Source organism: Dermacentor andersoni, chromosome 8 (genome assembly GCF_023375885.2).
Source record: "Dermacentor andersoni chromosome 8, qqDerAnde1_hic_scaffold, whole genome shotgun sequence".
Classification (NCBI taxonomy): Eukaryota; Metazoa; Arthropoda; class Arachnida; order Ixodida; family Ixodidae; genus Dermacentor; species Dermacentor andersoni.
Genome location: NC_092821.1, coordinates 157,837,910 through 157,864,458, shown reverse-complemented (window position 1 = coordinate 157,864,458; position 26,549 = coordinate 157,837,910). Strand labels below are relative to the sequence as shown.

Sequence of the window (26,549 nt, the reverse complement as noted above, 5' to 3'; positions counted from 1 at the left end):
TGATATGTTACACATGAACCTCAAGAAATGGAGTAATGTGTAATTACAACTTTTGCAGAACCTTCGTAAACAACGTAACAAATTCACGTAAGATGTAAACTGACATATCAAATTGGTCCGCTTTGAATGGTCTAATGGATGCCGTTTACAGAATCGCGATATCTGTTCTTGATGCAGAGCTATTAGCTTGTAAACTTCATGCTTCTATTTTTTTCAAACGTCTGAATTTTTGAAAATCTTTTTAACAAAATTCAAGCCGTAAATCAAGATTCCGCTTCCAACAGTCACTAGAATTTAACTTTCTCTCTCAAATGCAACAAATTTCATCAAAATCGGTCCAGGGGTTATCTCAGAAAAACGTTTTTGCGTTTTTACATGTATTTGAATAGGCCGCGTCGGAGTTGGGCCCGAGCTAAAGCTTCCTCTTAACACTCGACGTAAGAAATACATAACACAAGTTTGCGCTTATAGTAGCGCTTCCTTCAGCGTGAACTTTTACGCGCTGTCTGCCACACGTTACGCGGCGCTGTTCTTTTTTTTTTTATGCGAATCAAACTGCGCGCTTTTGAAGAGTTTACCAGAACGCACCCTGTATATGCCAACCCACGCTTCTATAGTTTTCTTCCTGCGTTCCTTGCGATGTGATCGAAACTCAGTCGCACTTTCGCTTGGCGTTGTGCCAAAGGTTTGAGGGAAAGCAGACAGAAGGTTCGTCTCCCTTCGCTTACAAATTCATTTAGGCGCTGAGTCGTGCTGCCTAAAGGGTTGCAGAAAATAGCGCCTCTTCCTCTTCACAATCTCTCTTTCTCTCTCTTACAAATTCAGGCAGCGTAGTTTGACCACTCACGTACAAACCAGCAAAGCTCGTGAAAATAAAAACCAGATATATTCAGCAGATATAAAGGGTGTCCCACTAACTTTAGTTAGAGTTTAAAGATATGCGAATGCCACGTGGCTGGACAGAACCAAAGTAATGTTGTTTGCCGTCGCTTGGAGATACTCCAATTATTAACTTTTTCATTCCACCCAATTATATATCTTTTTATTTTAATTTAATTTTAAATTTTCATAATTAGTCCTAATTAATGGATCAACTTCAAAAATATTATAGTTAGATTAAAAGTGTCAATGAGAAAATTGTAGAGCGACATGATAAACTCCCGATACAGCTTTCCCTTGCTCAATACGTGCTACATAAAAGTGTTTTTCCAAGCGTGAAAGAGGCCCTCGAATACACGCAATGTGCCTCGAGTTGCGCAACAGAAAGCTGTATCGGGAGTTTTTCATGTCGCTCTACAATTTTCTCATTGACACTTTTCATCTAATTATAACGTTTGAGAAGTTGATTAATTAATTATCACTAATTATTTATTTAGGCGGAATAAAAAAATAATTTCAGTTTCTCTAAGCGACGGCAAACAACATTATCTTGGTTCTGTCCAGCTACGTGGCTTTCGCATATTTTTAAACTCTGGCTAAACTTAGCTGGGACACACTTATAAAGCCTGGTAAGATATATCATTAAGGGCCGCGTTCCCAACGCTGAAGTTCACATTGATAAGGTTCAGAGAAGCTTAGCAAGAGTTCATGTTCAAAGCGACATAGTTCAAAGTGGTGCCTTTATAGATATCGCTGCCGTTGTACTTCTCTCGCTTTTCATCTCGCGACAATATTATGGTCAGGAAGAAGCTTAACTCTATGCAATTGGACTTCGAGCACTTTAAACATGAGACACTATAGAAAAATTTACTGCATCATAGTTATAATTTACTAATTTATTTAGGGTATACTATTAATCCCAACAGGGTAAAATTTAACCATACAATAACTATACAAAAATTGATGCACATTGAAATTAAGATAACATAAGGTAAATCGTGCCAGAATTTTAAATTCAAGCGAGCATTAAGTGAACAGAGCAATGCACTGTCAGAAATACAGGCAATGATAGGCATACAAAACATAAACAAGCCCAACTAAATCAGAAAAAGAAGAAGCACGGCGACAGCGTCTTCCTCACTTAACCATTCGCCTACACGTTACAGGCGCTGATAATCAAATCGCTGTACTTAACGCACAACTATAAGCGAAGCACGTTGAAATACTTTTGCACCAAATATTGCGAATTGGTGCAACATCACTCTGTTCTTCAGTGCTGTTAATTTTTGATTGGCTTAATTCATATGTTTTCCTTCACGAGCTCCTATAAATCTCGAACTAGCCATGTATGGCTTTTCGCTTCGTCCCACCACTGCGTTCCGATTCTGTTTTCTAGTACAAACGCTGCGAGGCAGCTTCGCCGAGGGGCACCCGCGCTCTCGTTAGCCGGATGGAATGCGGCACGATAACTCTTCGCTGCAACTCCGACCAGGAATGCTCGGACACGAGACATCGCTTCCGTTTCGATTGTGGCCTTGACGAGAACTTGTTTAGAACTGATAGCAGTGACCTACAGTGCTGCGTCTGATGGCTGCAGGTGCGAAAAGAATCTCGACCGCTTATTGTGACACTCTCCTTGATTTGATTTACCATCAACATCCAATGCATTGCGGCGACTAGACAATCGTCCACTGTCTGTGCAGGCGTCAGTGCAATGCCCTCCTTACCAATAATCGACCCAAAATGCAGTGAAAGCACTTTTACTGATGTTGAGAACAGCTGGCTCGCATGCCAGCTCCTTTGACTGCGTGGTGCTGTCCGCGCGCGAGTGCAGCGGTACAAGGTAGATAGAGAAGATTAACGAGATGTATACAAGAATGCTGGAAGGAAGAACAATGACAACATACCTGAGTAACTCAAGCAGGCTAGGCGACGATTTGCCCCCTCCCCCGCTTCAAAGAAAATGCCAATAAATAATAATCATAATTATCATCATCGCACATTCCTATCTGTCTCTTCTCCTTTCTCCTGCGTAGGGTAGCCATCCTAGACTTTTGTCTGGTTCAGCGGAAGCTTCACCTCACGATTTCCTATCTGAATGCATGTAAACGTATAACTCGCTTTGCTTAGCATTCACTGCACTGAAATTAATGATGTGTGTTGCATTTACAAGAGTGAGTGAGTGAGTGAGTGAGTGAGTGAGTGAGTGAGTGAGTGAGTGAGTGAAAAACTTTATCAGTTATAGATTCGCTGGTCTTCTGCGGTCTTCAGATGGAATCGTCCATCTTCTAGCACAACGTTCGGTTGCCCTTAGTCCAGGGCTCCGCTGGATGCTGCTGCCAGTTGTGCTCGCCGAATCAGACCTTCTTGGTCGACCTGGTGATCGCTGGAGAGCACTCCCTCCCATTGCTCCGCACTCGGGTTTGGTATAACTGGTACCACGTCTATCTTCTGGCATGCCCACGTTATGTGATACAGCGTGGGTGCGTCGTGGCACCAGGGGCATTTGTCATTGTATTGTGTGGGATAAATTTTGCTGAGTACGTTTAGGTTCGGGTACGAGCCCGTTTGTAGCTGCCTCCACGCGACAGAGTCCTCTCTGCTAAGGGAGTTGTGCGGTGGTGGATACCGCTTTCTGCAGCCCTTGTAGTAATTTAGTATCGCCGAATAGTCTTGGGGTACAGGTTCGGTCTCCTCGAGGTCGCCTACGTTGGATGCTCGGTAATAAGTGTACCCTCGAGCTATCCTGTCTGCCTCTTGGTTCCCTGCCACTCCCGTGTGTCCCGGCGTCCATACTATCGTATGCCTAATTGGTTCTTTTGTTTGTCGTTGTGTTATGTGGTCTCCGGAGCGGAGTATGCGGAGCGCTCCGTGCCCTATTCTGCCGCGTAGGTAACAAGAAACAAAATCTACCGACTGCAAACAGTAGATTTTTGGTTTAGGCCTTCAATTTCCTTTAGAAAAAAAAAACTCGTGAGAACATCAAAGTTTCAAGAAACTGAAGAAACTAGTTTACAACTCCAACTGAGCATTAAAAAAATATATCACCTTTCTTCAAAGTGTACCTGTTGATGTTGATCAGTGGCGTAGCCAGACATTTCGCTAGAGTGGAGGGGGGGGGGGGGGGGTTCACGCTCCCGCTCGGGCTCATTCTTATAGAATTTGTCCAGGCATCAAATTACATTAACAATAACTGCATTACCATTGCCAAAGATGCTGCAAACGTATTCTTGAACGCTACGCACTGTTGAAACAAGTAAAATATGCATATTTTCATAAAAGAATATACTCGTATGCCTAAAAAATTGTGCCCGAAATAACTGATATCAATGCTTCCATGTTTTCTCTCTATTTAATAAGTAAGAAAAATTTCACACGAACTTTAGAACTATATCAGTTTGAAACCAGCAAAGCAGTGCATGCCACTAATATGAAAAATGTAAATGCCATGAAATGAACAGGTTGAGGACAAATATTTTAATGAAACTTTGTCATTCAAAAACCTTGTTTACATTTTTGTACATACGCAACGGCCAGGGAAAGATCTCAATGACGCTGTCCTTTGTTCAAATGTATTGTCACCAATGCTGTCGCCGGTCGTTTATTGTAGTTGCACCAAAGTTATAGTCGCAACAGGGAACCTATATAAAAAGCCGAGTCAAATGAAAGTGAGCCAATGCGAATATATGACAAACGACGTACTTTATTTGAAAGTAGTCTAAATGAGCATTTAGACAGTTGTCCCACTGACTAAGGAATCACGTGATTATCGCCTCATAAAACTTCTTGGGTTGCTGCTCCAAAAAGTCTGTAACTGACTAGTTCACGTCATCGTCTGACACGAATCTGGTTCCCTTGAGCTGTTTCTTCAGTTGCCCTAAAATGTGGAAGTCGCAAGCCGACAGGTCTGGGCTGTATTGTGGATGTTGCAGTGTTTCCCACTTGAACTTTGCGAGTTTTGCATTAACCACATCAGCGAAGTGGGGACGGGAATTGTCGTGGAGCAAGATGACCCCATTCCTGAATTTTCTATGTCGTTTGTTTTTGACTGCGACATGCAGCCGATCCGGCGTTTCACAATATCGGATACGATTGATAGTCTCCAGGTTTAGCAAGTTCCATAAATTATGGCCCCTGACGATAAAAAAGAAAAAAAAAAAGTCAACAACGCTTTTCTGGCAGAAATGACGGCCTTCAATTGCTTTCTTTGGGGCTGGTGAATTCAAATCTTTCCACTGTAAGCTTAGCCGTCGTGTGTCAGGCTCGTAGTAGTGGCACCATGATTCGGCACCATGAATTGCAGACAAAAAGTCATCACCCTAATTGTGATACCGGATTAAATGAGTAAAGGCAGTGCAGAACCTCTCAGTCTTCTGGCGGTGGTTTAAAATATTGGACATACATTGCGCATACAAGAGCCGATAACCGAGAAGTTCATGAATTATGGTGTGAACCGAACCGGGACTGATGTTCACACGCCCTGCCAATTCATCTATGCTTATCCTCCGCTTTTGTCTAATCAGCTCATCAGCCTTTGCAATTGTGTTGGAGGTGATTGCATGGTGGCTTTGGCCCTGTCTACGATCGTCTTTGCAACTTCCACGTCCTTCTTTGAACCGTTTGCGCCAACGCTTCACAGTGGCCAATGAAATGCAACGTTCAACGTACACGGCAGCCATACGGTGACTAATTTCTTTTTGGGAAACACCATCAGCTGCCAAAAACCTGACGAAATCACGCTGTTCAACTATTGGAGCGTCCATTATGTCACGCAACCATGTTCAACTCAGTCTATGAGAGAATTAAAGCACATTTATCCTCACACCTACGTGTCACTTGTAAATGAGAGATGCTTGTGTGCTACGCGCATGCTTCGCAGATAACGAACAGAACCATTACTGCGCGGGGTTCGTTGGCTCACTTTCATTTGACTCGCCCTCGTACATTAGAAATTCGAAAATACAGTGGAATATACAAATGCAAAGATACAGCTTGATAAAGGGGAAAAAAGTGTCACTGGAAACAAAGTTCACTGCACGTATACACAAAACATCGCAACAAGATGTTTAAATATACGCCCAAGTCTCCAATAAATCTATGTATCTAAAAAAAAAGTCACTGTATATGATACGCCAATCAAGGCAAATGAACATGTTGAGTGCGCTACGAAGACGCGGACTAAAAGAGGAACATTTACGACGGACAAGGCGCTTTGTCGTCGTACATGTTCCTCTTTTAGTCCGCGTCTTCGTAGCGCTTTTTTCTTCAAGTATGCAAAGCCAACTCGCCCACATCAAGCTTCTGCTGCTTAAGAACATGTTGAGCAACCGCAGATTCACAGATCACAGCGCCCCTTCCCTCCACTCACAGGAGGCGGCTCGCTTCCTCTCCGCTTTTCTCCCTTGAGCACACAATACTGAGCCACCATCGTCGGCTCACCCATGCCAACCCCACCCCCTACGATTTCCCTCGCACATACATCACACGGCGCGCGGTCAGGATGTTATCGCCCTTGGACTTTATATGAAACATGACGGCGACGGCGATGGCAGTAATGCGCCTGGAGCGTCCATATAATTGCTACCGCACTAACATAATAAGAGTATACGGCAACCAAAGCGTCCCGTGGCCCATTACTTTCCGCAAAAGAAGTGGTAACAAAATCGAACTTTCGCCATGCGACAATTTGCTGCCCCGCAACAATGTCTTGTTTTCTATTGTGGGGCGGGGTCACGGAAATGAGAAAACGCAAAGGAAAGCATGTTGGTCACAATGGAATGCTTACTTTGGGCACGTAATGTGGCTACTGAAAGAATGTCGAAGGAAACGTGAGACGCTTGGTCCACAAAGAACCATACGCATACTGCTCGGCATCCTACACGGGAAAGACAAAATTTTCCGGAGAGGTTGCGCTCAAGCGAACGCCTTGCAATCCGTCGAGTATAGCGTACCGTCGTGTCCCCGCAGCAGGGTTGCCAGGTCTTCGGAAGAAAAAGTAGCCGAGAACTTCCGAAAGGTAGCCAAAAAGTCGCCAAAAGTCGACTACGCTTTTATGACATATTGGTGCAGTTGGCTCTCAAGCGCAAACATCACAGAGGAAGATTCCTTTGTGAACAAAGCGTATGCAAGGACGGAAGTTATACATGGAAATGGTTTCCATAAATGAGCACTTCCCCCCTTTGATCAGTTCCAAGTCAATTTGAGCCAACAAACTCATGCACCACTTTATCCTGCCGGGTCGGTGAAGCGGAGAAAGCCTACTCACAATAGTCAAAATCATTTGCGCTGGTAGTGAACAGCTTGTCCTCGCAAAATATATTTACAGCGCCTAACAAAAGCATGGAATAACACGTGTTACGTTTCTATCACGATATATGACAGAACACTGCCTACGCACTCCATAGCTTCATACACCTGTTGACGATAGCGTGATCAGGAAAACAAATCTGAACGAGCAGCGAGAATAGCACCCGTGCATAAGCTTATTACCCATGCCTGAGCTCCGTACCCCGTAAACAAAGAAAAAAGCTCCGTTCGTTCACGTTTGCACCTCCAGTTCTATTAAAGTCAATCCCTAACATAAAACAAAACAAAAAGTGAGTTGTTCAATGACGCGGTTAGCCACGAAACTTAGCCAAAACATGCAATATAACTTGCGAAAGAATCGCCGCGGAAACTCGACGGCCAACTGTCATGGTGGTGAGTGCACCGAGACGCGGAAAAGAAGAAAAAAAGAAAAGGGCGCGAAACATACCACGTGACGGCGCTCAACCAATTGGGAGACGCAGACCTTCCCTCCTCCCTCCTCGCATGCTCCTCGCAGCAGCGGCGGCGGCAAGATAAAGTATGTCGCTACCTTTTAGTTTTATTCAGGGGTTTTAGGACCAGGCGGCCGCGCGTGCTACCCGGGCGCTGTATCTTGAAAGCCATCTGAGACGGGGAGAGAGTCCTAAAACTGGTACAGCGCACGCAACGTAGATATCTATCCGTCCGTCCGTCCGTCCGTCCGTCCGTCCGTCTGTCTGTCTGTCTGTCTGTCTGTCTGTCTGTCTGTCTGTCCGTCTGTCCGTCTGTCCGTCCGTCTGTCTGTCTGTACGTCTATACGTCTGTACGTCTGTACGTCTGTACGTCTATACGTCTGTACGTCTATACGTCCGTCCGTCCGTCCGTCCGTCTGTCCGTCTGTGTTGCGCTGTACCAGTTTTAGAATGCAATACCAACTCGCCCAATCCTCAACCCCAACCCTAGAGAGAGTCCTGCCGCGTGCTCTGTTTTCGCGCCTTAGTTCGCGTTGATGCGAGACGTAGCACGAAGGTCAATTCGCTCGCTGCTGCTTCCACACTTCCTCACGTCAGCGTTTTGACAGCAAGTTTCCGAGGTCGTCGAGTCAGATGTGTTCATGTGTGCTTGTGCGCGCGTGACAGCATGCTTCTTAATTTAGTGAGTGCGCCTGTGTTTACAACTTTATACGACCGATAAAACTACTATTCTTACTTCGTATAGCTATCCGCTGATTTGCTATCGCAATCGATGCTTCGCCTTTCGGGCGAAATAGCGACTTTTTTACTTTGCCTATTTTCGGTAATATCTGCGAAAAGTCAGGCTCTAAATCAAAATTCTGCTTCGTAAGCAAAGAATTAAGGTCCTGTGGAGCGCGAAAGAAAGAACTACCGAAGCGTAAGATGAAGAGCTCGCCCCACTACCATCTTTATATCCTTGTTGTTCTAGCTGTGGGTGCCACCCGGCATTTTAGCAGATGCGGGCGCTACAGAATTTTGGCCGAGTTTCCCGAAATCACAACACCTTCCAATTTGAACCTTCTAACCCACGGTTACTCACCACATCATCACACTGGCACCCCAGTTTCTTCCTGTCCTCGTCGAGCGCCTCGCCGTCGCTAAAGGGGAGATTTAACACGTGCTGCAACTCTGCGTTATTCTTCCTTAATCCAGTGCTTGTGCTTCGCAGCTGCATTTGGTACCAAACAAGAATCCGAATGATTGACATCCTTGCTCTCAATGCTCAAACCGTGCATGGCAGTTACCCACTTCCCCATGTTCAAGATTTCACATCTAATATGGATGGGTTTCGTTTCACAAGTGGTCCGAGGCGGTCTCCATCGTCGACATTGTTATGTAATCGCTAGCGCCCCCTACGTTTCACTCTGCTAGTTACGCAATAAACGCCACTCCCAACTGGGGATAGGCCAGTGCTGATTCAACCCGCTCACCATGGCGTCCGTTGTCCTTTCTCTTATCAGTTGTAATCCACAGTAATCAAGATGTAACAGATATAACATGGTGTCAGAAGTCAACTAACCCAACGCAGCAGCTCTTAGGCCCTTCAGTGACGCGGCATCAACGTTATTAAGCATGGCTCTCCCGCTCATTCAACCACCCAAACATTTCGAGCCGGGCAGCAATCCCGCCGAAGCGTGGTCGGACTGGAAAGCGGCCTATCAGCTTTACGAAGCAGCGTGCGAGTACAGCGCGAAGCCAGAACCAACAAGGCGAGCACTGCTACTTCACGTCATGGGTCCAACAGCGCGGAAGGTCGTGGAGGCATTCCGTTTTTCTCCGCCAGCTGAAGGTGAGCAAAGAAGCGACACAGTGGCAGCCATTTTTGCTAAGTTCGACGAGAGATACCTTCCGTACAAAAACGTGAAACAAGTGACAGCCGTCTTCAACAGCATGTGTCAAAAAGAAAACCAGCCCATTGACGAGTTCATTGCTGAACTCCAGCAGCAAGCAGCAAAATGCGACTTCGGTGACAAGCATGACCGCCTCCTGGGTGACAGGATCATCGTCGGCATTCGGGATGCAGCACTTCGAGAAAGGCTGTTTCGCGAGAGAGACCTAACACTGGAGAAAATTGTCGCGACGTGCAGAGTTGCGGAAATATCCAAGCAGCATGTGTCTTCGCTAGCAACGACAGCGGATGGACAAGAAATGAATGTGGACAACTTGAACAGAAAACACAAGCAAGCGCGACAACAAGCACCCGACAAGCAACAGCCGAGAGGACAACCACCGTTGTACCGAAGAAACAGTCAGCCTAGAGAAACAGTATCTCAACGCACATGCGGCAGGTGTGGAACCTTGCACCAACCCCGACATTGCCCCGCCTACGGCTCTACCTGCTACGCGTGTGGGAAGTTGGGACACTACGCGAGTGTTTGCCGTCAGAAGCAACGAACAATGTAGAGAAAAGTTCGGATGCTTGGCGCCGACCAGGGTGACGACCCCGACCAAGAACTCTTCTTGGGAAGCCTCACCGTGGACATTGTGGAAAATGCATCATCAGACTGGTTCGAATGCGTCGAAGTTAATGGCCGCGACGTGAACTTTAATTTGGACACGGGGTCCGATGTGAACATTCTCCCTGAGCAGCTAGTGCTGAAATGGAAGCCCCAGCCGACTGTGACAACAACAAAGGCAAAGGTCACAACTTACTTCGGTGAGCAACTCGACATTGATTATGAATGTGAGCTCTCTTGCTCAGTGAAAAACAAGCAAAGCATCCTAAAATTTTTGCTAGTCAAAGAAAGCCTCAAGCCTATACTTGGAGCAGCTGCATGCACAGCGCTAGACTTGGTGCACAGAGTCGGAAACATTAAAGCAGTGAAAAAGGCGTACCCCTCAGCTTCTCAACAGCTTGAAGCCGTGCTCCAAGAATTTCCTGATGTGTTCAGAGGCACTGGAAGGCTACCTGGAGAATACAGCATACACCTCCAGCCAGATGCTAAGCCTACAGTTACTGCCCCTCGTCGTGTACCTAGTGCACTAGAAAAGACTGTGAAAGCTGAACTCGAACGAATGGAGCAGAATGGCATAATCAAGCGTGTGACGGAACCAACAGACTGGGTGCATCCTATCGTCATAATCACAAAGAAAGATGAAGTGTGCGAATCTGTCTTGACCCAAGGAACCTAAACGCAGCCGTGAAGCGACATCACTATCGCATTACAGTTCCAGAAGAACTGTTCGCGCGGCTAAGTGGGTGTACAGTGTTCTCAGTTTTGGATGCTAAGAGTGCATTTTGGCAGTTTGCTCTTGACGAAAGCAGCTCGTATTTGTGCACATTTGCCACACCTTGGGGACGCTATAGGTTCCTTCGGGTACCATTTGGCCTCAATACAGCCCCTGAACTTTTTCAGCAAGCAATTGACAGTATCTTTGAACGTCAAGGCCTTGTCACGCCATACTTTGACGACATCTTGATCGCATCAAGAACACTTGAAGAGCATGTGGCACACTTGCGTAAAGTGCTCAGCACAGCACGAGCTAACAACCTCAAACTGAACTATGACAAACTCAAACTGGGTTTGCCCTCAGTCACCTACCTAGGACATCAGCTGACACAGCAAGGCATCACCCCTGATCCCAGTAAAGTCAAGGCGATCAATGCAATACCAGCACCAACTAGCAAAGCTGAGCTTCTTTCGCTTTCTGGGAATGGCAACATACCTCATGAAGTTCGTCCCGAATTTCTCAGCAAAGACACAGCCCCTTCGAGAACTTCTTAAGTCTGACATCGCATGGCACTGGACTCCTAAGATGACGGATACATTCAATGAGATCAAGAGCAAGCTGACAACAGCCCCAGTGTTGCACTATTTCAACACTGCACAGGCTATAGCCATATCCACAGATGCAAGTTCCTATGGAATCGGCAGCGTCCTACTTCAGCATGGGCATCCAGTAGCCTATGCGTCTGCAGCACTCACACCAGCCCAGCAGCGCTTTGCGCAAATTGAGAAGGAACTGTTAGCTGTGGTGTTTGCCTGTGAACAGTTTCATTATTATGTCTGTGGTCGCAGCATTGTGGTTGAGACTGATCACAAACCTCTCATCGGTCTTCAGTGTAAGGATTTCCACAAAGTTTCTCCCAGGCTACAACGCCTACTACTTCGACTGCAGCGCTACAATGTGAAGTTGGTGTACGTACCTGGTAAACACTTAGCAGTTGCAGACACGCTGTCTCTAGCTCCTGATCCAGCAGCAACCATTAAGACCTCAGACCAAGAGTATCAGGTTATGACCTGTACATTGGTGCAGGCCTCAACCCCAAAGCTAGCTGAGATAAGAAGCTGCACAGCTACTGATAGCACACTTCAACGTGTAGCCTGGTACATCCAGAACGGCTGGCCTGACAAAATCTCAAAAGTTCCGCCAACGGTGAAGCCCTACTATTCAATCAGGAGTGAACTGTACACAACTGATGGATTTCTCTGTTACGGTGAACGACTTGTTGTGCCCCAGGCATGCCAAAAGGACGTACTCTCAAGGATCCACATGACCCATTGTGGCATAGCCTCGTGTAAGAATACAGCTCGTCAGAGTGTCTACTGGCCTCGAATAAGCCAGGACATTGAGGAGATGGTGTCTGGTTGTGAGCTCTGCCAAAGCCATCAGCGAGCTAATCAGCGAGAACCGCCCCTTGACAGAGAACTGCCGACACGTCCGTGGGAAAAAGTGGCAATGGATTTTTTCCACCACAATGGTGCCACATATTTGCTTTTAGTAGACTACTACTCCACGTTTGTAGAGGTCAAGAAAATGTCAACAACTGCAGCCTCACCTGTGATCTCAGTGCTCAAGGACATCTATGCACGGTTTGGCATACCTTCAGAAGTCGTGATTCAAGGACCTCATTTTGACTCCACTGAGTTTAGAAACTTCAACAAGGCATGGCACATCGTCCACAAACCCACATCACCTCTTTTCCCTCGCTCAAATGGACAAGTTGAGAGAACGGTCCTGACCATAAAAGCAACAATGACTAAAGCGCTTTCTGAGAGCAAGGAACTCTCAATGGTGCTCATGAACCACAGAGCAACTCCGATGAATGGCCTCCTATCCCCAGCAGAGATGCTTATGGGAAGAAGGATAAGAACGTTTATTCCAGCCCATCCCAGAACCTTGTTACCACACTACCACCATAAGGTGCTCCAGAAGAAGCTTCTAACAAGGCAGCAGGCACAGCACAAGTACGCAGACCAGCATGCTCGAGACCTGCCACCATTGGGCAAGAACCTACCAGTGTGGTTCTGGCATAGAAAGAAATGGGAAAAAGCAGTCATAACCCAAGTAGGCCCAGAGCCACGGAGGTACACAGTCACAGCAGCCAATGGTCAAGCGTACATGCGCAACCGACACCACCTACGAGTGCGACGTCACTCAAGGGATCCCCAGGAAACACCTGAAGACTACTATCCCGTTGAGGCAACAGGAGAAAGTGAGCCACACCATTCCTCACGCCAAAGTCTTCCGCCTGACCGATCCTCAGACCCGAGAACGGTGCCAACGCAAGCATTCCCGAAAAAGACGCGCTCGGGAAGACCAGTGAGAATTCCTTCAAGATTTTCCCTGTGAACGTCTTCTGTGTGTGTTATTTTTTTGTCTTTTGTAGTCAGTTCTTGTGTGGCGGCGTGTTATGTAATCGCTAGCGCCCCCTACGTATCCCTCTGCTGGTTACGCAATAAACGCCACTCCCAACTGGGGATAGGCCAGTGCTGATTCAACCCGCTCACCATGGCGTCCGTTGTCCTTTCTCTTATCAGTTGTAATCCACAGTAATCAAGATGTAACAGATATAACAGGCATCACCGCAGAAACAATAGCATGCGCTTTCGTTTCGTCGTGGGTTTTACGTTTCGGCTGCCCATCCATTGTAACAACTGACCGTGGACGGCAGTTTGAGCCTGCATTATTTTCTGCACACACCCGCATTCCAGGTGGGAAGCACTGCCACACTACTGCTTACCATCCGTCCACTAACGGCAGGCATGGGCGAGCGGGTTCATCGGCAGCTCAAGACGGCCCTTACAGTATGTCGTGATCATGAGCACTGGCCCCACCACTTGCCGTTTCGTAATGCTTGGCCTTCGGGCTGTCCTCCGCCGCGACCTTGGATGCTCTACGGCCGAATTGGTTTATGACGCCTCTCTATGTCTTCCTGGCGACTTTTTCACCACAGAAAAAACAGTTCCTCAAGATCAACCCTATCTTCAACGCCTTCACGACTGCTTTCGCGACCAGCCCGTCCAACCTGTAGAGGTCAGCCAAGCAACACACTCGAACACCCGGACCTAGCGACCGTCATGTTTTTCATAGGCGAGACGGTATCCGGGCGCCTATTACACCGGCCTACGACGGACCCGTTCCGGTTCTGCGCCGTTCCACCAATTAGAGGCTTGATTGCGCAACATTTGGACGACACACACAGAAGAGAAACCCACACCACAGAGCGCTACTTGCAACTAGTTGCAAGTAGCGCTCTGTGCTACCCTCTAATATGCTATACCCTCTAATATGCTATACCAACACGCCCAGTCCTCAACCTTGGCACGTTCCACCAAGACTTTTGTCATTGCGCAGCACGGATGTGACGAGACAGTCGCTATAGACCGCCTCAAGCCGGGCTACGTGAAGACACCAGTCGCCCATCTGCACCTCCAGAACAAGGATTCCCCAGTGCATTACCTTCTCTTACAACCTCTGAACGTCCGCGTCGCATCCATTTCATGTTTGCGGTCTTGCTGGGGGGGGGGGGGGGGTGCGAAAAGAGCGAGCCAAAGCTATACCAGAAACCAGAGCGCAGCTGCCAAATGAGCCGATCGCGATCTTCACGGAGGAGATGGCCCGTCTTTTCCGGCACGCCGACCCGGAAATGTCGGAGGAGAAAAAAAGTCCGCTTCTTGATGCGGGGCGTCAAGCAAGAACTTTTCGCCGGACTTATTCGTAACCCACCGAAGACTGTAGATGAGTTTTCTGCAGAGGCATTGACGATTGAGAAAACTCTGTAGATACGCACCCGGCAATATAACCGCCAGGGGCTCACGCCGCAGTACGCCATCCAAGGACTGGATTCCGACGATCTTCAAGAGACCATCAGGGCCATTGTGCGCGAAGAACTGCGCAAGGTCCTGCCTTCGTCGCAGCCTCAAGTGATCTCGATCGCCTACATCGTGAAAGATGAGGTTCAGCGATCGCTTGGGGTTCCTGAGGTGCAGCCTCAACTACCGCAGCCCCAGCCAGGAGCGATGACCTACGCCACCGTCGCACGGCTTCAAGGGCCCCCTCCGCGACCGCGCCAGGGCCCTGTAACGCTGCAATTCCGTCGTCCGCCGCTGCCAGCACGCCCACCCGTCGCCCAGCGCACCTACGCGAGGAATACGGACATTTGGTGAGCCCCCGAGCACCGCCCGCTCTGCTATCCCTGCGGAGAAGCTGGCCATGTGTACCGCCGATGCCCATACCGCGACTTGGGACTGAGAGGGTTCGCCGTCAACGCGCCGCGGCCACAGCTTGGGGAGCTCTCACGTGATATCGCCGATTACCTAGCCGCCACTCAGTGGAACTTTCGACGACCGTCTCGTTCGCCGTCACCAGGCCGCTACCTGTCGCCACAGCGCCGTCCATACACTGGCCCAGCCCGGGGCCGGTCAGCGAGCCCGTATCCGGAAAACTAAAAGCTGCAACCGATGGAGGCGCGGTTGCTGTTCATCGAACTGACGAAGATCCTCCGCCGCCGACGAAGACGCCGAAGAAACTACTTCGACGATATAACGACACGCCGCTGTCCCGAGGAAGTGTGAAAGCAAGGAATACGACGACGAAAGACGACCTGACGACGTCCCATACCAGCCACAGGTCAACGCGACACAGCCGTGATCCGACGCCAAGACCTAACTGTAACGCAAGACAAAGAACCACCGACCTCCACGAGCTTCTCGACGGCCACGCAGTCACCGCCTTAGTCGACAAAGGGGCCGATTACTCCGTCATGAGTGGACACATCGCCGCCTAGTTGAAGAAGGTTAAGACTGCATGGGAAGGCCCTCAAATTCGAACCGCTGGAGGGCACCTGATTACGCCGACTGGAATCTGCACGGCAACAATTACCGTTCATGACCGGACTTACCCTGCCACCTTCGTTATCCTCCAACAATGTCCAGGCGACGTCATTCTCGGCATGGACTTCCTAAACCAACACGGCGCAGTCATCGACCTGAAGTCGAAGTCGATAACCCTGTCTGAAGATCAAGCGATACCGCCGGAGAGCTCTCGTAGTCACCATGCCTTAAGCGTGCTCGAAAGTCAAGTCAGCATCCCGCCTCGCTCCAGCATTGTCATTTCCGTCGGCACTAAAACACCTGCCGACGCGTAGAAGGCGTCATCGAGGGTGACCAACGTCTACTGCTAGACCGTGAAATTTGCGTCGCGAGAGGGATCGCTCGACTCCACGGAGGGAAAACGGAAGTGATGCTAACCAACTTCAGCCAAGAGTTCAAGGACATCAGCAAGGGCACGACAATCGCGTACATCGAGGAAATTGTGGAAACGAGCAATGCCTTTGTCCTCTCAGATTCTGCCGCATCTACCCCGCCGACCATAGTCCCCGCACCAGACTTCGACGTCAATCCAAGTCTCCCCATGAGCAAGCAGCAAAAGCTCAGAAATCTTCTCCGACGATACAAGGGCTGCTTTTCAACTTCATCGAAGATTCGACAAACACCAGTTGCAAAGCATCGCATAATAACCGAAGAGTGCGCTCGACCACTCCGCCAGAGCCCTTACCGAGTTTTGACACGAGAACGGGAAGCTATTAGGCAACAAGTCGACGACATGCTGCGCGACGACATCATCCAGCCGTCGAAAAGCCCGTGGGCATCTCCTGTAGTCCTGGTGAAGAAAAAGGACGGAACCCTACGCTTCTGCGTCGATTATCGTCGACGGAACAAGATCACGAAGAAGGACTTGTACCCCCTTCCACGGATAGACGACGCGTTGGATCGGATCTGTAACGCTAAATACTTCTCGTCGATGGACCTCAAGTCTGGCTACTGGCAAATAGAAGTCGACGAGAGAGATCGCGAAAAGACCGCCTTGATAACGCCAGACGGCCTCTACGAGTTCAAGGGCATGCCATTCGGGCTGTGCTCGGCGGCTGCAACGTTTCAGCGCGTCATGGACACGGTGTTAGCAAGATTGAAGTGGCAGACGTGTCTTGTTTATTTGGAAGACGTCGTTGTCTTCGCCGGAAATTTCGACGATCACCTTAGGCGGCTTGCGACAGTACTAGAGGCCATCAAATCATCAGGGCTTACTCTGCAGCCAGAAAAGTGCCGCTTCGCTTACGACGAGCTTCTGTTTCTAGGCCTCGTCATCAGCAAATCCGGAGTACGCCCAGACCCGCAGAAAACAGCTGTCATCGCAAAGTTCCCGCAGCCCATCGACAAGAAGGCAGTGCGTAGATTCCTTGGCATGTGTGCCTACTACAGGCGCTTTGTCAAGGACTTTTCACGCATCGCTGAGCCGCTAACGGATCTAACCAAATCTGATGTCGAGTTCAAGTGGCAAACGCCGCAGGCCGACGCATTTCAAGAACTAAAACGACGCATGCAGTCACCGCCGGTACTTGCACATTTCTAAGAAGACGCCGAAACCGAAATCCACACTGACGCCAGTAGCCTAGGCCTCGGTGCCGTCATAAGTCCAGAAGAAAGACGGACATGAACGGGTGATACCTTATGCTAGCTGGTCGCTGTCAAAAGCGGAAGGCAATGATTCTACGACTGAAAAGGAATGCCTCGCCATGATTTGGGCTACTGCAAAATTCCGCCCTTACCTATATGGCAGGCCATTCAAAGTCGTCAGCGACCATCACGCGTTGTGTTGGCTAGCTAACTTAAAGGACCCTTCAGGACGGCTGGCGAGGTGGAGCCTGAGACTGCAAGAATATGACGTCACGGTAAACTACAAGTCCGGACGAAAACACTCAGACGCCGACTGCCTATGAAGCGCCCCCATCGATCCCCCGCCGGAAGATGACGAGGATGACGACGCCTTCCTCGGAATAATAAGCGCAGAAGACTTCACTAAACAGCAACGAGCAGACCCGGAGCTAAAAGGCCTCGTAGAGTATTTGGAAGGGAACACCGACGTAGTACCTAGGGCATTTAAGCGCTGATTGTCTTCGTTCACATTACAAAACAACCTGCTCGTAAAGAACTTCTCACCAGCCCGCGCCAGCTACCTTCTTGTTGTTCCGTCAGCGCTGCGTCCAGAAGTACTGCACGCCCTACACGACGAGCCGACCGCTGGGCACGTCGGTTTCTCCCGGACGCTATCGAGGATACAAGAAAGGTATTACTGGCCGCGCCTAACCACCGATGTCGCCCGTTACGTCAAGACATGTCGAGACTGTCAGCGACGCAAGAAACCACCGACAAGGCCAGCGGGATTACTACAGCCGATCAAGCCTCCTTACCGACCTTTTCAGCAGATTGGGATGGATTTGCTGGGACCGTTTCCGACATCAACTTCCGGAAATAAGTGGATCGTCGTGGCGACGGACTGTTTCACCCGCTTCGCTGAAACTAAAGCTCTAGCGAAAGGCAGCGCAGCCGAAGTGGCACAATTTTTCGTCGAGAACATTCTGCTGCGACATGGTGCCCCAGAAGTCCTCATCACCGACAGAGAAACAGCGTTTACAGCAGAGCTCACCCAAGCCATTCTGCAGTACAGCCATACAAGCCACAGGAGGACAACCGCCTACCACCCGCAGACGAATGGTCTCACGGAACGCCTGAACAAGACCCTCACCGACATGCTAGCAATGTACGTCGACGTCGAGCACAAGACGTGGGACGCGGTCCTGCCGTACGTAACCTTTGCTTACAACACGGTGCAAGAAACAACACAGAAACAACCCTTTTCGTGCGCTAAAAAACCTCAGTTATGGAATACCAACACGCCCTAACCTACGCTCTTTCAACACAGATGACGCCGTTTAAGCTGGTTTACGGCAGGAACCCGACGATGACGCTCGACGCCATGCTGCCGCACGTCACCGACGAAGAGAATCTTGACGTCGCGACCTTTCTCCAGCGCGCCGAAGAAGCCCGACAACTCGCCCGCCTACGGATCTAGAACCAGCAGCGTACCGACAGCCGACACTACAACCTCAGACGACGCTTCGTCGAGTACCAGCCCGGTGACCGTGTTTGGGTTTGGACCCCTTTACGCCGACGAGGACAGAGCGAGAAGCTTTTGCGTCGCTATTTCGGACCGTACGAGATCATCCGACGTATTGGCGTACTGGACTGTGAGGTCGTGCCAGACGGCATTTCGCTATCACAGCGGCGCCGCTCACGACCTGAAATAGTCCACGTTGTGCGACTCAAGCCGTACTACCAGCGTTAATGAACTTTGGGACTTCGCGTAACTGACGTTTGGACTTCGTTTCTTTTCGTTGTTTTGTTACTTTTGTTTAATAAGTGTCCTTTTGTGTTTCGCTCTCTTATATTTGTAGCGTCGGGACGATGCTTTTTAAGAGGGCGGTAATGACACGTGTACTTCTTTATGTTTATCGGGCCGAAGACCCTCCATCTCACCGCCTAACAAATGTTATCGCACAGCGCAGGACGCGCCTGCATGTAAAAGAAGTTTCTGGAATGTTATCGATGGTTCCGTCCACTGTCTTTCACCGCAACTTGTGTAATCTGATTGCATGTATGCGCGACGCGAATAGTGTAGAACTTTGTGGAAGACACGCGCGTCCCAGCGGTTACTCTGGAACATTTGACGACTGATCTATAAAAGCCGACGTGCTTGATCCGCTGATCAAATTTTCGACGATCGCCGACCGTGTTCGCCGCTATCGTTGTGCTATAAGTGTGGCCTGTTTTTGTGGGCACAGGTTCGCTCAATAAAAGTTAGTTTTGTCTTTGACAGTATTGATACTGTGTTCTTCAACGTCACCACCACGTGACAATATCATAATTCCCCGATGGAGGGCAAAATCAAGTGAAATATGTAAGGCTTGAGGTGTTTCCTTTATGAAGGTTTGCGAGCTTCTCTTTTACGTATGACGAAGCGAATAGTTCTCCGTTTGTATAACTAAGCAACCCTGCATCGAGACGTGGTGAGGCAGAAGTGCTTGAATTTTACTTTTCTAGGCGCCCTAAGCTGCGCTGTAGTACCTCGAGAATACTTTAGGCATTCCAATTGGCGCTGTAAAAATGTTTTATGGTTTTAATTCGAAGTTGTAGTGAACTGATGGGTTTCGCGAACAACGCGTGCCTCGCCATACCGACAGTCGGTTCCTGCGGTTGCGTGAGGGGTGTGCCATATTGTCGATAAAGGCTACTGAGGGCCACCGTGAAACATTTCATCGCTTGCAATTGAGTGGCTCTCGATCTTAACCATGAAACTTTTCTCTCAGGTGATTGCTACTATAGTATTTGTGAATCAACTATGTAAATACTCTACATGACGCGCCGTAGTGTTAGCAGCCATGACAGACAGACAGACAGACAGACAGACAGACAGACAGACAGACAGACAGACAGACAGACAGACAGACAGACAGACAGACAGACAGACAGACAGACAGACAGACAGACAGACAGACAGACAGACAGACAGACAGACAGACAGACAGACAGACAGACAGACAGACAGACAGACAGACAGACAGACAGACAGACAGACAGACAGACAGACAGACAGACAGACAGACAGACAGACAGACAGACAGACAGACAGACAGACAGACAGACAGACAGACAGACAGACAGACAGACAGACAGACAGACAGACAGACAGACAGACAGACAGACAGACAGACAGACAGACAGACAGACAGACAGACAGACAGACAGACAGACAGACAGACAGACAGACAGACAGACAGACAGACAGACAGACAGACAGACAGACAGACAGACAGACAGACAGACAGACAGACAGACAGACAGACAGACAGACAGACAGACAGACAGACAGACAGACAGACAGACAGACAGACAGACAGACAGACAGACAGACAGACAGACAGACAGACAGACAGACAGACAGACAGACAGACAGACAGACAGACAGACAGACAGACAGACAGACAGACAGACAGACAGACAGACAGACAGACAGACAGACAGACAGACAGACAGACAGACAGACAGACAGACAGACAGACAGACAGACAGACAGACAGACAGACAGACAGACAGACAGACAGACAGACAGACAGACAGACAGACAGACAGACAGACAGACAGACAGACAGACAGACAGACAGACAGACAGACAGACAGACAGACAGACAGACAGACAGACAGACAGACAGACAGACAGACAGACAGACAGACAGACAGACAGACAGACAGACAGACAGACAGACAGACAGACAGACAGACAGACAGACAGACAGACAGACAGACAGACAGACAGACAGACAGACAGACAGACAGACAGACAGACAGACAGACAGACAGACAGACAGACAGACAGACAGACAGACAGACAGACAGACAGACAGACAGACAGACAGACAGACAGACAGACAGACAGACAGACAGACAGACAGACAGACAGACAGACAGACAGACAGACAGACAGACAGACAGACAGACAGACAGACAGACAGACAGACAGACAGACAGACAGACAGACAGACAGACAGACAGACAGACAGACAGACAGACAGACAGACAGACAGACAGACAGACAGACAGACAGACAGACAGACAGACAGACAGACAGACAGACAGACAGACAGACAGACAGACAGACAGACAGACAGACAGACAGACAGACAGACAGACAGACAGACAGACAGACAGACAGACAGACAGACAGACAGACAGACAGACAGACAGACAGACAGACAGACGGACGGACGGACGGACGGACGGACGGACGGACGGACGGACGGACGGACGGACGGACGGACGGACGGACGGACGGACGGACGGACGGACGGACGGACGGACGGACGGACGGACGGACGGACAGCGAACTTTATTTAATCCTGAGGAGCTACTGTCAGGACCTCTTAACGGGAGGCCATTGTAGCCGCTGGCCGCGCCCACGTAAAGGACAGAACGCCGTGACGCTCCGCGCTTTCCTGGGCCCTCTGGATAGCCTGGGCTTGCTTTCGCAGTACCGTGCTTCTGATGGCCCCCTCCCATTCGGCTTTGCTGGAGAGGAAGTCGTTAGGCAACGCGGGACACCGCCAGAGCATGTGAGCCATTGAGCAAAAGGTTTCAGGGCAGTCGGGACAACTAGGGTACATCCTACTGAGGAATCCCCGCGACGGGAAATATCCCGTCTGCAGCATTCTAAGTGTAGCTGACTGACCTCTACTGAGCTTCGGGTGAGGCAGAGGATAAATTCTCCGACCAAGTTGGTAATGTTTAGTAATTTCATTAAATGTGAGGAGTGGATCGTTCTGCTGAGTCCCTTCCTGCCCCTCCGGAGCCTCCAGACCGTCGCGGCGCGCGAGTTCTCGCGCACGGTCGTGGGCAAGCTCGTTGAGGTTTGGGAAGCCCTCGGGAACGTTCGTCCCCATGTGTGCGGGGAACCACGTGATATAATAAAAACCGGGGCAAGCCCTGTTCTCTAAAATAGAGACCGCTTCTCGTGCGAGGTTACCCGATTCGAAAGCTCTGATTGCGTCTCTCGAGTCGGTGTAAATGTAGGAACGCTCTGGGTCACACAAGGCCAGCGCAACCGCAATTTGCTCTGCTATACTCGCGATGGCCGCTCTGACCGAGGCCGAGGAGCGAAGCACGCCCCGCCCGTCTACAACCGACAACGCGAACACTCTCCTCTTCCCGTATTGCGCCGCATGGACAAAGACCGCAGAGTCTCTGTCATCTCTAACTTTCTTCAATATGGCTCGTGCACGGGCTTTACGTCTACCCTCGTTATGCTGTGGATGTACGTTCCGCGGGAAGGGCCTCACCAGGCAGGTCGCCCTCGTTTCTCGTGTCGATGTTATGCGCCGGTCCTCCATTATCCTTGGAGCCAGACCAACCTCGTCGAGAATTCGCCTACCAGCTGGGGTCGACGATAGCCTAACCACCTGGGCAGTAGTGACCTGTGCCTCTATGATCTCCTCTATGCTATTGTGCATACCGAGTTGATCTAGCCTGTCGGAGCTCGTGGCAATAGGTAAGCCTAGCACTTTCTTGATGCTCTTGCGCATGAGTGTATTTAATTTGGTCTTTTCCGTTTTTGTCCACACTAGAGCTGACGCCACATTGTTAATATGGCTCATGAGAAACGCGTAGTGCATCCGAAGGCGGTTGTCTTCACATAACCCCTTCTTTCGGTTGGACACCCTAGCAATTAAACGCAACATATTCTCCGTTTTGGCTGTAACGTGGGTAATTGTTCTGGCATTACAGCCATGAGCAATTTATTTTTTGGAGACCTGTTTCAGAGAGGGGTGAAAATAGCAGCAAACATTTTCATAAGAAATGCGCGCCTAACTCTTCCTTTTACGCATTAATAAATGGCCTTATTTGACTAGAACTCACCAGAGTAATAAGAATTATGATGACAGCTTCGCTGGGCAGTGTCTTTCTAACACGGATAACATGCTGACGCCAATTACCAAGATTTTTCTTCCATATAAAATGCAATGTCTCTCATAGCTAAATACTAACGGTATGTTAAGTGTTTAGCGAAGCAACATACACAACTTCGCGTGTTGAATTTGCAGAAATTCTTCTTACGCAAGATCTATGGACAGACACGGCGCACATATGCATTGTAAAACCAGTAGACCCCTTCAACGCTATATCGCTTGCGAAATCCAAGCCGCAACTTTTATCGACTCTCGCGCTTTAGGAGAAAGAACTGTGGTTCAGGCATGGCAGCAGAAAGAAGCCGGCATATCCTTCAACAAGTACGGCTCCAGCCACCCATACCCCAAGCATACACGAAGGAAACGAGCGCGCGCGGCAGCCGAGCGAGCCGCAGCGAGTGGCGTCCTGGCCGTGACGTCACTCGCGAGAGGTCACCACTTCAAATTCTCGCCGCTAATAGCAGCTGATCAAGAACTCGTCTTCTTCGTCTTCCAAGCATATCCAAAGCTGGTGTATGAGAACGCAGGTGCTTGTACAAGGGGAATATAATTCGTTCGTCAGATATACAATGCCCCATTTCGTATTGTCGCGCAATGACGGACGACGCGGCCCCTTCGCTACAGGCGTCGGTAGCAGGCAACAAGACGCGGACGAAAACATTTTGATGTGTTCGCGTTCCTCATTGTCCAAGGCGCCAGTAACTTCCACAGAGCTGGAAGGAGCTTCTCATGCTGATTATTACAGGGCCGCGTGCTTTTTTATGCCAGCTGTCGTAGCACACTCTAAAATGCCGTCCCATGTCTTGTCTACGACTACGCCTTTTCTCCAGGCAAAAATCCGACCAGATGATTCGCGCATGCGCAGTAGTTTTGAACCTTTTGCAATCTAATAAATACCACCTCTAGCCGTTTAGCACATCACGTGCAAGCATTGCGCCAATCACAGATTCGGAAGAAGTAGAAAAGAGAGAATAAGCGCTAGAGGGAAGAGGACGGCGCAAAGAACAATGAGTATCGCTGCCTTGTGAACTTGTTTTATTTAGGCACCCTGTGCTGTTCAAGCCGTGGGCGCCACTTGGAATCGTAGCAGACGCGGTCGCTACACTCCTTTTCTTAAAAGGCCCCTCACCAGGTCTGGCCATTTTGAGCTGACAAGCGCAGAGCATACAATGCACGCTGACGATCATGCTTGCAAGGAATTACATCGTACGTGCCTCGGAAAGGTCTGAAATTTCAATCCAAACGCCGTTGTCCCTTTCCCACGCGGCGACCGCGCTTCAAGCCGGACGGTGACGTACTTGTGTCCCTGCGCCTACGTACTCGTGTCCGCAGTGTGACGTCGCTCGTGGTGACACGTGGCTTCGAGAATTATTCAAGGCAACATCTGTTATTTGTGTGAAATCTGTTGCTTGAATTGATGAATTGAAGTTTAGGGAAATATTAAAACACACAAACGGAATGTCTGCGTGTTTGTTTGTTTTACTTCGCACCGACGCAAGAGGATGTAATTCCGCTTCGTCTGCTTGTTCCCACGGTCGTGCAGTCACGTGCGCAGGTACCGAAACTATGCCATTTTCTACCGTGTTCCAGCGCCGTGATCACGCTCTGCGATCCGCTTGTTCTTCCTCAGGGTTCGTGTAGCACTGAATTATACCGCTAGTCATGTGTCCTTCTGCACAACGCGCAAAATCGTGCACTGCGCGGAACGAGACATCACAACAGCTCGCGCGCAGCGCCGTCAGCAAAGGTGCGCAGAGACGAAAAAAAAAAAAAAAAGGAAAGCGAGGAGAAAAAAAAAAAGCGGAACCCGTAACGTAAGGCGGAACCCGTGATGTATGCGTCACGCAATCCTTGGGGTCCGGTATGTAAGAACACAGGGAAGGAATCTCGCTTGCGGAGGCTAGGCGGGGCGAGTGGAGAGAGTGTGTCGTTATGCAGTGGAGCTTGCCTTTTGAAATTATGGGTTCGCGCCACTGAAATATTTCTATCTCTGCTATTTAAGAGCCGATTTGAAACATTTTTGCGGCAAGACGCTTCCTAGACGACACGTAACAACTTCCAGCATATAACCAAAATTTGCTAAGGGGCCTGGTGAGAGGCCCTTTAAATGCAACACATTTCATTCAAATCGGCCCACCGGTTGTCTAGTAAGAGCATTTCTGCATTTCACGTGTATTTGAATAGATAAATTAGAGTTGGCCTCGAGGTAGAGCCTCCCGTTAACATACCTGTCATCTCTCTCTCTTCTAATGCCCGAAATCCTTTGCACCTGTCCCTTAAGCAGCCTCTGTGGATGTGGCCAAGGATAACAGTACAAAATTGCACAGACGTGGTCATAATTTGAACTGAGCGTGAAGCGAGTTTCACTGCATGCTATTACCACACCCGCTAGAATGATGTAACGCATTACGAGTGCTAGGCACGTAAATGACAGAGGCCATTAGCACGACACAAGACCACGAACGCTAATTGTTTTCCCGCTATGACGGAGGAAAACTAGTGGGGCGAGGCGTTGATACGTTGGAGACTCGGACGCTTTGAATACATCCAGGAAACGCGGTGAGCTACGCGCTCTCGGTGCGCTGTTTCAAAGATGCCCCAGGAGATAATATAGTTCCTTAATGATGACTGTCGCACCACTTCGCTCTAAAATGCTGAAGCCTTGCCAATAATATTTTGAGAAACCGTGGAATATAGTTTACCAGCTACACTAAAACCATTCAAGTCATTCCTCACGTTCAAACCATCCATTAAAGTTTGTTTTGGATTAACCCTACTGTGTTCTATGTTGCTAGATGTTCGTAATAATTATGTTTTACATTTACATAGATTTATGAGTATTTCCTAATAAAAGTTTGTGTTGTCTAATATCACATTCTTTGATTATCTTGCTTTCTAGATGCTATAAGCTATGTACATTTGTTCGGTAAACAATTTTTAGGCTTCTTCAGTATTTATTGTATATGCTGTGGAAGCTCCGATTGCGCGACCCTCTTCCATATATGTATCAGTATGTTCTAATGTTATTTCATTTTGTTTACCAGCATGTTACCTTATTTGCATCCGGATCATCCCTTACAGCGTGTACATCGGCAGGGACCAAAAGAATGACGAAGACAAGCGCTGTAAGTGATGTTTGCAATAGAATACCAACTAGCCCCTACCCCAAACCCTGCATCCGGAGACATGTGCGTGAACGCTTACAAGAAATAAAAACTGTCTATGCGCGCATCATGCAGTTCCGGAAATTGACGTTATCGATTAGGTTATTTCATTTTTGCGCTCCGCAG

At 49.0% G+C, this 26,549-nt stretch overlaps 1 protein-coding gene across 8 annotated transcripts in view; it reads right to left on the bottom strand.

Moving 5' to 3' along the window:
* Nucleotides 1-26,549, bottom strand: part of LOC140219924 (sodium-independent sulfate anion transporter-like) — a 521,780-nt gene that overhangs the window by 313,260 nt on the left and 181,971 nt on the right. The window lies entirely within an intron of this gene.